The following is a 12,882-nucleotide window of genomic DNA, read 5'->3' on the forward strand; positions in this document are numbered from 1 at the left end:
AGAATGTGGGACCTTATCCAGAGCAGCAGCAGTGCCAGAGATGGGGGCATGGAAAGGGGGAGTGGCTGAGGACTCTAGATTCATGGACTAAGAAGAGAAGGACTAAGAGCTTGTGGCCAGGAGTCCACTTACAGAATGTGCCCTTTGTAGATGTAAATTATTATATATGCCTAAGTGGGTTTTTTTTTGTTTGTATGTTTCTTAAAAAGCTAAAGTGGACAGAGAGAAATACTGTTAACTGATAGTTCATGGTGGGGATTATAATCAATGTAATGAAACTGATGATATGCCCTGTAAACTTTGAGGCTCTTTTGTTATATGAATGTATGTTGAATGTAAAACTGATGATATGCCCTGTAAACTTTCACTCAATCCACAGTAAAAACCTTAAATTAAAAAAAAAAAAACCATAAAAAGTCACTTAAAAAAAAAAGTACACAACATACTAAGAAAAACATTTGATTAACTCATGTCAGATAGAAACCAAGGTAATTGTTCTGATTTGTTTACAAATTCAATTTGAAGACAGATTAAAGAACAAAGCTCATTTGTAATCTGGGTACTGCCTATGTATACCATATTTCATTTATCTATTCATCTATGGACATTTAGGTTGTTCCTACCTTTTGCCTAGTATGAATTATATGAGTATCCTGTACAAGTATCTATTTGAATTCCTGCTCTGAATTCTTTTGGGCATTTGTACAGGAGTGGAATTGTTGGATCAGATGGACCTTGACTAAAAACAAAGAATATCAGAAAGATGTTTATCTGTGCTTGACTGAATATGCAAAGACTTTCAACTGTGTGGATCATGACAAGTTATGGACAAAATGTGCTCATGAGGAACCTTTATAAAACAAGAGACAGTTGTTTGAACAGAACAGGAAACACCGAATAGTTTTAAGTTTAGGGAAGGGGTGCACCAGGGTTGTATTCTTTCACCATACTTAATTGATTTGCATGCTGAGCTCATAATCTGAGAAATGGGATTGTATAAAGAAAAATGTAGCATCAGGATTGGAGGAAGAATCATTAACAACGTGTGATATGCAGATGATACAACCTTGCTTGCTGAAAGTAAAAAGGACTTAAAATACTTATTGATGAAGATCAAAGACCACAGCTGTCCATATGGGTTGCACCTCAAAGCAAAGAAAACAAAAATCCTCACCACTGGACCAATAAATAGCATTCGTATAAATGGAGAAATGATTGAAGTTGTCAAAGACTTCATTTTGCTCAGATCAACCATGCACATTCATGGAAGCAGTAGTCAAGAAATCAAACGACATGTTGTGTTAGGCAGATCTGCTGCACAAGATCTTTTTAAAGTGTTGAAGAGCAAAGATGTCAGTTTGAGGACTAAGCTATGACCCAAGCTATGGTATTTGCAATAACCTCACATGCATGTGAAAGTTGGATAATGAATAAGGAACACTGTAGAAGAATTGATGCATTTAAGTTATGATGTTGGATGAGAATATTAAAATACCTTGGACTGCCAAAAGAACAAACAAATCTGTGTTTGAAGAAGTACAGCCAGAATGTTCCTTGGAAGCCAGATGGCCAGACTTCATCTCTCATACTTTGGACATATCAGGAGAGATCAGTCCCTGGAGAAGGATATGTTTGGTTAAGTGGAGCGTTGGAGAAAAAAGGAAGACCTCCAATGAGATGGATTGGAACAGTGGCAGAAGCAATGCACTCAAACAGCAATGATTGTGAAGTTGGTGCAGGATTGGACAGTGTTCCATTCTGTTGTGCACTTGTCTTTTGTTATTTTTTAATTTCTTTTGTATTGTGGTCAGAGAACAACCTTCATATAATTTCAGTTTTTAGAAATTTATTGAAACTTGTTTTGCAGTCTAACCTAAGGTGGTTGATTATGGAGAATGATCTATATGTATCAGAAGATAATGTATTCTATAGTTTTTGAGTAGGGGTTTCTTTTTTTTAATATTTCTGCCAGAACTAATTGATTCTAGTGCTGTTCAAGTCCTCGATTTCCTTGCTGAATTTGTTTATATGTCCTATCCATTACTGAAAGTGGAATTCTGAAATCTCCCGACTATTATTGTAGAACTCTCTCTTGAATTCTGTCATTACTTTCTCCATAACTTTGAGGCTCTTTTGTTATATGCATGTATGTTTATAATGTGATTTTCTTTTGAATTATGCATCCCCCTAAACTATGCATTGTAAATCCTAACTCATATATCTGTGATTACAGTACCATTGGGAATGGGCTTTCTTGTTATGTTAATTAAGCAGGATTAATATGTATGTGTTTTAAGTCAAACTCTTGAAATGTAAAAGAGATTAAACAAGCAAGTGACCAAGCAAGAGATGGGGGAAGACAGATGCCACAACACATTAAGGTCCCCAGGAACCAAGGAATAAGGAAATTCCCTCAGAATTGACAGAGAAAAAGCCCTCCCCTTGAGCCAGCACTCTGAATTCAAACTTCTAACCTGCTGAACTATAAGAAAATAAATTTCTGTTTTTTAAAGCTACCAACTTTTGGTGTTTTTGTTATAGCAGCTGTAGACAACTAAGACAGATACTGTGCCATAACACATGATTAATTTTGCTCTAATGTTTCCCCCAAATAAACACTCAAACATAGTTTTTAAAATATTCAATACTTACAGTACTTCTGATACTAAAAATGCAGAAGTTCGGGCAGTTACTGTAATACCTGAGGAGGAAAAGACCAAATGTAAATCTAAAGCTTCTTCTTCGAATAAGAAAAATTCTACACGTGATCTGAGAATGATTAGGCTGCCAAAAGCTTCCCATTAGTGATCAATCAACTTCCTGGAAAGTGTGTTCAGAGGTAAAATAGGGAATTTCAGTGACTTCTAGCCACCACTCTACATGCATTATGATTCACATAGTATCTGAAGACTCTACAGTGAAAAACACTCTTTACAGCTCTTTGTTTTTAAGGTTGTTAGATGAAAAATGTTGAAGACTGTTGGCTGTAACTCCTTTACTTATACACCCAGCTAAAATCAATAAAGATTGAAAATTTAAACAACCATATTTCTCATTTTGAATACTGAAGTAAACACCAACTGTTTCTGTGAGTTCTTGTTCATCATCATTTCTTTGCATCATCTAGGCATCTTTACTTTCTAGCTATATGGTCTATCTAAAATAGAGCTGTTCAATAGAAATATAATGTGAGTCACCTATCTTAGCTTTTATTAAGATAAATTAATCTTGAATTTTATTTATTATTATTAATTTTCTATAGCCACATTTTTGAAAATTGAAGAAACAAGCACAATAATATTTAATATTTTATTCAACATGCAATACATGGAAACTACTTGACAGTGCTTAACACACACACACACACACACATATGTATATATATGCCATTGAATAAGTTCCAACTCACAGCGACCCTGTAAAGTGTTTCTGAGGAGCAGCTGGTAGGTTTGAACCATAGATCTTGTGGTCTGCAGTCTAGTGCTTATCCTACAGTGCCACACCAGGACTTCTACATATGTATATGGTGGTGGTGGTGGCTGTGTACCGTGAAGTCGATTCCGACTCATAGCAACCCTGTACAGGGTTTCCGATGCTGTAAATCTTTACAATAGCAGAACACCTCATCTTTCTCCCATGGAACAGCTGGTAGTCTCAAACTGCTGACTTTGTGGTTCGCAGCCCGATTTATATTATATATATGGTGGTGGTGGTTATGTTCCATGAAGTCGGTTTTGACTCATAGCCACCCCGCATAGGGTTTCTGATGCTGTAAATCTTTAGTGGAGCAGAAAGTCTCATCTTTCTTCTGTGGAATGCCTGGTAATTTCCAACTGCTGAGCTTGAGGTTAGTAGCCGATTTGTTACCATAACACTACCAGAGCTCTACACACACACACACACACACACACACACACACAGAGGAGTCCTGGTGTGACACTGCAGGATAATGCACTGGACTCCAAGGTCAGTTTGAAACTCAAGGTTGGCATTTCAAAACCACCAGCCACTCCTCAGAAACCCTATACAGGGTCTCTATGAGTTGGAACAGACTCATCGACACTTAACAACAATAACAACATATATACACACACTGGACTCCTAAGTGAAGGTCAGCATTTCAAACCTCCCTGCTGCTCCTCAGAAACCCTATAAAAGGTCTCTAGGTGTCAGAACTGACTAGACGGCACATAGCAAAAACAATACATATATATATATATATTGTTGTGTGTCGTGGAGTCAGTTTCGACAGGTAGGGAGTAAGAAAGCCTCATCTTCCCACTGAGCAACTGTGAATTGCTGAGCAGCTGTGAATGGCAGATTAAACAGCTGACCTTGTTGTTTGCAGCACAACGCATTCATAACCCACTACACTACCAGGCCTCCTTTGTTATTATTAAGTTCAGTCAGTTGGTTCCAACCCATAGCAACCCTGTGTAGGGTTTCTGAGGAGCAGCTGGTGAGCTTGAACTACTGACCTTGTGGTTCAAACTGACTTTGCAGTCCAGTGCATTAACCCACAGCACCACACATGCACACATATATGTAATTTATTAAAGGCTTTTCTCAATCAAGCATGCAGTTACTCTCTATGAACCTAATATGATGTTTCTTTCACTATATAGAGAAAAACAAACCCCAGGAGAGAGAAAATGTCAAGAGATAGATTTTATATTTTAAATTATAAAATTAAAATATGTCATTTAATTTGTGAATGAAATCTGGCAGGTAGATGATGAAATTACCTTTCCTTACAAACTGTTTTTCCTCACCTGTTCCTTCACTGGGGAAAGGTATGAAGAGAACATACTTTTATAATTAATAATAAATTAATAATTAACATAGTCCCAGGCAACTGAAATAACTTCTTCCATCCTTAGTTTCTTAATTATGTCAAGTATCTCATGCATTAATGCTGAAAATGAATCTGAGGGGCCCATGGTGTGGAATGTGCAGATGGATCAGGTGCTGGTACCATTTTTTGAAGAAAAAGCCACCCTCATCACGGCACTCTTGAACCACAATGCATCTTTCCTACTTTCTTTAGTGTATTACTATTATTCTAGTACTGCAAAGTCAAAGAAATTCTTAATGTTTACTCCTTCCTTCATCTCCCCAAACACAAGTCCCTTCCTGGTATCATTTTTTTTTTTTTTTCTCTTTCTTTCAGAGAAGCTCTGGTGGTGTCAAGTTTTAAGTATTGGGCTGCAAACTGCAAAGTTGGTGATTTAAACCCATTTGGGGAGGAAAATGTGGCAATCTGCTTCTTTACAAAGATTACGGCTTTGGAAACCTTATGAGGCAGTTCTACTCTGTCCTTACAGGATCCACATGAGTCAGAATAGACTTGATGGCACACAAACACAACAATTCTTAAATGATAAAAATATAGTTCTTTGGGTAATGATTTTCTATTGTATCCTTGACTCATCCTACTAATGCACATATCTGGCAAACCCTCAATCTAGGGAAAACTTAATCAGGCTTATTTATAGCTTATTAATGAATCTGTTCATTAATATCAGATGGCCTTGTCTTTTATTTCACAAAGAAAATAAGAATTCATCTGACTGCATTTCCTCAAGTTTTTTGTCAAATTCCATCCTGAAGTAGAATATTCTCATCATTTTCACCCATAATTATCAAACTCAGTAAAATCCCTTCAAACTCAATAAAATTTTTCCTCCTATTCAAGAATAATTCTTGTTCTGAGAGCTATTCTTTTTTCCGTATATTCAACCTCTTGTTTATTACTAGGTCTTTACTTTCTACTTATCAAATGTTTAAATCTCTGAATTCTCAAGGAGAAAAAAGAACACCTTGCCCCTTGACTTAATATGAGACTAGCAATTTCATTGTATAAGGACAGAAGGCTGGTAGCCAATGAAAGAGTCTTAAAATACACATTTCAAACTCCAACAGAATTGAAGAAAGAAATAGATAATTCTAAAATACTATTGGGAGATTTTAATAAACCACTTTCGGAAAAGGACAGAACAATCAGAAACTCAATGACAGAGAGGAATGAAACAACATATTTAATCAAGTCAACATCATACATTTGTACAAAGCATTCAACCCAACAACATCACAATACACATTCTTTTTCAGTGCATATGGAACATTCTTCAGAATAGATCATGTGTTAGACCACAAAGTAAGTAATGAAAAATTTAAGAGCACCAAAAACACTACAAATCACTTTCTTAAGTTGCAATGCTTTAAAAAAAATAGAAATCAATGATAGGAAGATCAAGGAAACAATATCAAATATGTGGAAACTGAATAACACCCTGTTTAAAAACTGCTGGGTGACAGAACATATAAAAAATGAAATAAAAAAATTTCTTGAAGCAAATGAGAACAAAATCACAATATAACAAAATCTTTGGTAAATAGCCAAAGCAGTTCTGAGGGGGCAATTTATAGCAGTAAATGCACACATGCAAAAGGAAGAAAGAGCCAAAATCAACACATTAATACAACATTTCCAACAATTCAAAAAAGACAAGCAAGGAGAAAAGAAATAATCCAACAGTCAATCTTGATAAAAACACTCAACGAAGTAGGGATTGAGGGAAATTCCACAACATAATTGAGAACATGTATACAAATCCACTAGCCAACATTATTCTTAATGGAGAGAAGCTGAAAGCATTCATTTTGCAAATAGGAACTAGACAATGATACCCTTTATCACCACTCTTAGCCAGAGCTATAAAACAAGATAGGGACATTAAAGGCATCCAAAATGGCAAAGAAAAGTACAACTCTCTCTATTTTCAGATGATAGGATCCTATGCATAGAAAATTCCAAAGACTCAGCAACAAAAACTCACTGAAAAATTCAGCAAAGTGGCAGGGTACATGATCAACATACAATAATCAGTTGGATTACTCTATACTAGACAGATCTGAAAAAGAAATCAAGAAAACAATATCATTTACAATAGCCACCCAAAAGATGGAATATTTTAGTAATAAATCTAACTAGAAAAACAAAAGACCTATACAAAGAAAACTACAAAATACTATTACAAGAAACCAAAATAGATTAATAAATGTAAGTATATACCATGTTCATGGATAGGGAGACTTAACCTGGTGAAAATGTCAATACTACCCAAAGCAATCTGTAGATATAATGCAAATCCAATCCAGATTCTAACACCATTATTTATAGAGATGAAAAAAATGATCATGAATGTTATATGGAAAGGAAAGGGATTGCAGATAAGCAAACCACTGCTTAAGAAGTAAAACAAAGTTGGAAATCTCTCACTCCCTGATCTCAAAAATTACTACATAGTCACAGGGGTCAAAAACATCCTGGTCCTGATACAATTAAAGATACATAGATCAATGGAACAGAATTGAGAAACCAGATGTAAGTCCATGCACATACAGACAGCTGATCTCTGACAAAGGGCCAAAACAACAAATGGTACTGGCAAAAATAGATATCAATTTGCAAAAGAATAAAACAAGACCTATGTTTTACACCATATAAAAAACAAGCTCAACATGGATTAAAGACCTAAATGTAAAACGTAGAACCATAAAGATCATCATGAAAAAATAGGGACAAGTTTAGGGGCTCTAATACATGGCATACATACACTATTAAACATTACAAAAATTTCAAAAGCAGAAGACAAAAATAGAAGAATGGGACCTACTAAATATAAGAAACTTATGTGAATCAAAAGATTTTGCCAAAAGAGTAAAAAGGGAGCCCATAAACTGAGAAAAAAAGGTTTTGTAACAACATATCAGAGAAAGGACTAATATCTAAAATTTATAGATAACTACAACATCTCTATAAGAATATGACAAATATCCCAATTAAAAAATGGGCACAGGACATGAAAGACACTTCACCAATGGAGACATCCAGGAAGCTAACAAATTTATGAAGAAATATTCATGATCATAAGCCATTGTTATTGTTGTTGTTAAGTGCCACTGAGTCAGTTCTGACCCAAAGCAACCCTGTATAGGGTTTCTGAGGAGCAGATTGTGGTTCAAATAGACCTTGCAGTCAAGCACTTATCCTATGGTACCACACCGGACTTTCCAAGCCATTAGAGAGATGAAAATCAAAACATTAACAAAGCAAAGTTCAAAAAAACAAAAATGATGGTGAGGGTGTGGAGAGACTGGGACCTTCTTACACTACTGGTGGGACAATGGTTCAATCACTACATAAGTTAGAATAGAAAATAGAAAAAAATTATGACCCAGCAATCCCCCTACTTGAAATCTCTTTGTAAGAAATATGAGCTAGAACTTGAGTAGATACGTATACTGATATTCATCACAGCACTATTCACAGTAACAAAGAGAGGGAGACAGCTTAAGTACCCAACAATGGAAGAATGGATAAACACATTTTGGTACATAATCATAGTGGAATACTTGGCAATGTTGAAGAATAACGATTAATTTGCAAAAATTTAACTTGGATGAATCTGGAGAACATTATGATGAATGAAATTAGTTCATCACAAAAGGGCAAATGTTACGTGAAACCATTATTTTAAAAGCTTAAGAAAATTTCCAGACTAAAAGAAATATTCTTGGATGGTTACCAGGGGTGGGAGGGGGAGGGAAGTAATTCACTGGAGAGAGGGTAGACACATGTTAGCTCAGGTGATGGGGAGGGCAATACAAGGAAGGAGTGGACAGTGTACAAGAAGAAGAAGCATGGCAGAAAAATAATGAAGATAAGTGAAGACACAGGGAGGTAGGCATGGGCTAGAGGGATAGATGTAAATAGTGATATATACACCCATTGAACAAGTATTCTGTGCGTAGATACAAGGATTGTAATATGGGCTGAATGGGTAAGGACAGAAGAGTGTACATTTATACATGCTACAAATATATGTGTTTGAAAGACAAAGAAGTAACATTCTTTGATGGTTGTCAGGGGTGGGAGGGAAGGGAGAGTAGTTCACTGGCTAGTAGATACATGGTAAATATGATAACTCAGGTGATCTGAGAGCAATATACAAGAAGGAGGAGGTTGACAGAAGAATGATGAAGATAGGTGAAGACACAGAGAGGTATTTAAGGGATAAAGGGAATAGAGGTAAATAGTGATATATATACAACCTTGGAAAACACAATGTTCCACTGGAAGATACATGGATAGCGACATACATGGATTAGACACATTCTGAATGGGTATGGGAGGAAGACTGGAATATATATGTGTGTGTGTGTGTTATTGCTACATGCCATCAAGTCAGTTCTAATTGATAGTGGCCTGTATAAGGTTTCTGAGTAGCGACTGGTGAGTTTGAACCGCCAACCTTGTCATTCAAACTGACCTTGCGGTCCAGGGATTATCCTATAGCGCCATACCAGGTTTCTCTCTCTCTTGGCTGGTGAACTTGAATTGCAAATCTTGCAATTCAAATTGATGCTGTAGTCCAGGACTCCATATATATGTATGTTGTTGTTGTTATTAAGTGCCGTTGAGTCAATTCCTACCCATAGTGACCCTGTATAGGGTTTCCAAGGAGTAGCTGGTGAGCTTGAACCACTGATCTTGCAGTTCAAAAAACTTTGCAGTGGCTGACGCATTAGTCCACAGCACCACACCAGGACTCCATATGTAACTCTTATATATCTGTGGGTATATATATATATGTGTGTGTATGTATGTACAGGTTCCTCATGAGCACAACTAAGTGTTCCAGAATACTCATGCTCCGCAATGTTGTCCATAGTTTGTCAGGATCCACACAATCAAAAGCTTTTGCATAGTCAGTAAAGAACAAATAAACATCTTTCTGGTAGTTGTTCATGAAGGCAATTATTCACACATTTCATATACTGCTCCTGTTTCTGACTACCCTGCCTCTGTTGCTCCAGGTGAACAGAGACCTTGGATGACTTGTGCCTTGGATGACTGCTTGCTAGCCTTTAGGATTCCAGGCACCACACATTGAACTAGAATAGAGGCACTAAACATATTATCAATCCAATGAACTGGGATGTCCCATGAAACCATGACCCTAAACCTCCAAACCAAGAACTCAAATCACATGAGGTTTTTGGTGTACATAATCAGCCTCAACAGCTACTCTTCTTTTTATTTTGGCTATTGTAAATACAAGGGTTAGTTAAAAAAAAAAAAAAAAAAAAAAGTATTGTGACAAATCATCTGACAATGTTCTGCAGCTATTCATAAGGTTTTCAGTGACAAAACATTCAGAAGCAGTTTACCTTGCATTCTTGTTAGTCTTTGTCTAGAAGTTCTGCTAAAACCTGTCCACCTTGGGTGACCCTACTGATATTTAAAATACCGGTGGCATAGCTCCCAGTATCATAGCAACATGCAAGCCAATAATGTTTGACAAACATTATCAGATACAGTGCAGGAAGATGAAAACATTTTAAATAGCAGCAGAACATTATTAGATATAGTGCCGGAAGATGAATTCCTCAGGTTGGAAGGCACTGAAAATATGACTGGGGAAGAATTGGTTCCTCAAATAGAATTGACCATGATGACTCAAATGGAATAAAGCTTTCAGGCCCTTCATTTGCTGAAGGGGTACAACTCAGAATGAGGAGAAACAGCTGCAAATCCATTAATAATTGAAACATGAAATGTACAAAGTACAGGAAGAGAATGCTTGTTGTGAAGCTATAGAAATGAAGCCACTGTGGTACTGGTGCAAATTGACCGATGGAATAAAACAGAATAGTAAACCCAGAAGTAGGCATATACCCATGTGGAATTTCTTAAAGCACAGAGTGATATGTCAAATAAAGGAAAGAGGGACTACTAAATACAGAGAAAATCGATGTGGATTCATAGGGAAAAAGAAATTGCATGCCTACCTTAGATCATTTACAAAAACAACTCTTTGGGGATTAATAATTTAAATGGCAAAAACAAAATGTTAATACAGGCAAATAAAATCTCCCTACAGTGTTTTGGTCTGCTGTGCATAGGGCTGCTATGAGTCGGTGCCGACTCGATGGCACCTAACAACAACAACTCTCCTTAGCAAAAAATGTAAGAATAATGAAACATTTAAAAATCTCCTTGTTATTTTTTAAAACTGTTTTTTAAAAGAACATCTTAAGAAATAAAATGTTGCACTGTGGGTTAATGTGCTGGACTGCAAAGTTGTTTGAATCTCAAGGTCAGCGGTTCAAGCTTACCAGTCACCCCTTGGAAACCCTATATAGGGTCGCTATGGGTCGAAATCAACTTGACGGCACTTAAAAACAACAACAAATGTGTATAGATAGGTGACCCACTGGTTAAGTTCTAATCAAAAGACGGGCAGTTCAAACAGATCAGCAGTTTTGTAAGAGAAAAGACCTGGAGAGGGAAAACAAGATGGTGGAACGTGTGGAAGTGCAGTGACGAGCTCCGCCAGCAACAACACAGAATATAGGACCAAGCAGGGTCAGAGGATAGTCCCAGAACTCTGAACCACATATAAAGGCATATTTAGAAGGTTGGAAGGCTTACAGCTGGGGGAGTTTGTGGCAGAAGCAAGAAATCCATTGCTTTCTCGTTCGGGATGCTCAGCTGCTCCAGGAGCCGCCATCTTGTGTAGGGCCAAGCAGAGGGAAGGTTCAGAGTGGCCACGGATGCCTGACAAAGCCACGGAGATAAAGGTGTGGACCTTTTTTTCTTTTGGTATCTGTTCATTGGTTCCTTGCTGTCTGTGTACCTCCATTCTGGTGACTATAGGGATGCCTGAGCTAGTGAACACCCCAGCCCCACCCTCGGAGGGTTCTACTACGCATGTGCACAGATCTCCTTGAAATTTAAAGAAACAGTTTCCACTTAAAACCAAACGGGAGTTCATGCTGTGGTCCCCGGGATCTGTGTCTTGTTTCAACAGTGTTTGGACGGAACAGATCCGGGGACTCCCCGACCTCCTGCCTTGGACCACCTCTAACAACTTCTTTGGGCAGAATCTCATCTCCAGGACCATTTTCTTGAGCATTCCCAGGACCAGCTAAACACCGTTTTTGTGTGTGTGTGGTTAGCTCCAAATCTTCAACCAACCATGAGCTCTAAATCCATCAGAATTATTCTGCTGAAGCGGAGGCCAGTGCAATGGTCTGGTTAATCTGCATCTGCGGGCCTCTTACACTTACCTCTTTTTGGGCTTCTATTTCGATCTCGATCATGTGGTTTTGGAAGGTGTGGGACACTTCTTCCGTGAGTTGGTGAAGGAGAAGCATGAGGGTACTGAGCATCTCTTGAAACTGTTAAACCAGTGCGGTGGTCGCGCACTCTTCCAGGACGTGCAGAAGCCCTCCCAAGATGAGTGGGAAAGAACCCTGGATGCCATGGAAGCCGCCCTGGCTGTGGAGAAGAACCTGAACCAGTCTCTTCTGGATCTGCATGCTGTGGGTACTACCCATAGAGACCCCCACCTCTGTGACTTTCTGGAGACTCATTTCCTCGACAAGGAGGTGAAAATTATCAAGAAGATGAGTGACCACTTGACCAACCTCCATTGGATGGCTGGTCCCCAGGCAGGACTGGGCGAATACCTCTTTGAGAGGCTCACTCTCAAGCACGACTAAGAAGAGCCTATGGAGCCCCACAACTTGTGAAGGGCCTTCAGCGTTCCCCTGCTTTCCCATATACTGTCTGCCTGAACCTTGCTATCCAGACAGAGGCAGCATAGTCAACGCCCTGGAGCCCCTCATCGCCCAAGTGGTGGACCAAATGAAAACAATAAGCTTCCTTTTACAGCAAAAACAAAAACAAAAAACCAAATGGCCACAGCCATCCCTGAACTGTTTATAACTAGAAAAAAGGCCTGAATGGGGGCTGTGGAGCAAGACAAGCAGACAGAAAAGGAAATAGGCTAAAAATTAAATCCTAAGTTA

The 12,882-nt window shown here is 37.9% G+C and overlaps 1 pseudogene; it reads left to right on the plus strand.

The window, feature by feature from the left end:
* Positions 1-8,983: 8,983 nt before the first annotated feature.
* On the plus strand, positions 8,984-12,573 carry LOC102832034 (annotated as a pseudogene).
* Positions 12,574-12,882: the final 309 nt, after the last annotated feature.

This window comes from Chrysochloris asiatica, unplaced genomic scaffold (assembly GCF_000296735.1).
Source record: "Chrysochloris asiatica unplaced genomic scaffold, ChrAsi1.0 scaffold00165, whole genome shotgun sequence".
In the NCBI taxonomy this organism is placed as follows: Eukaryota; Metazoa; Chordata; class Mammalia; order Afrosoricida; family Chrysochloridae; genus Chrysochloris; species Chrysochloris asiatica.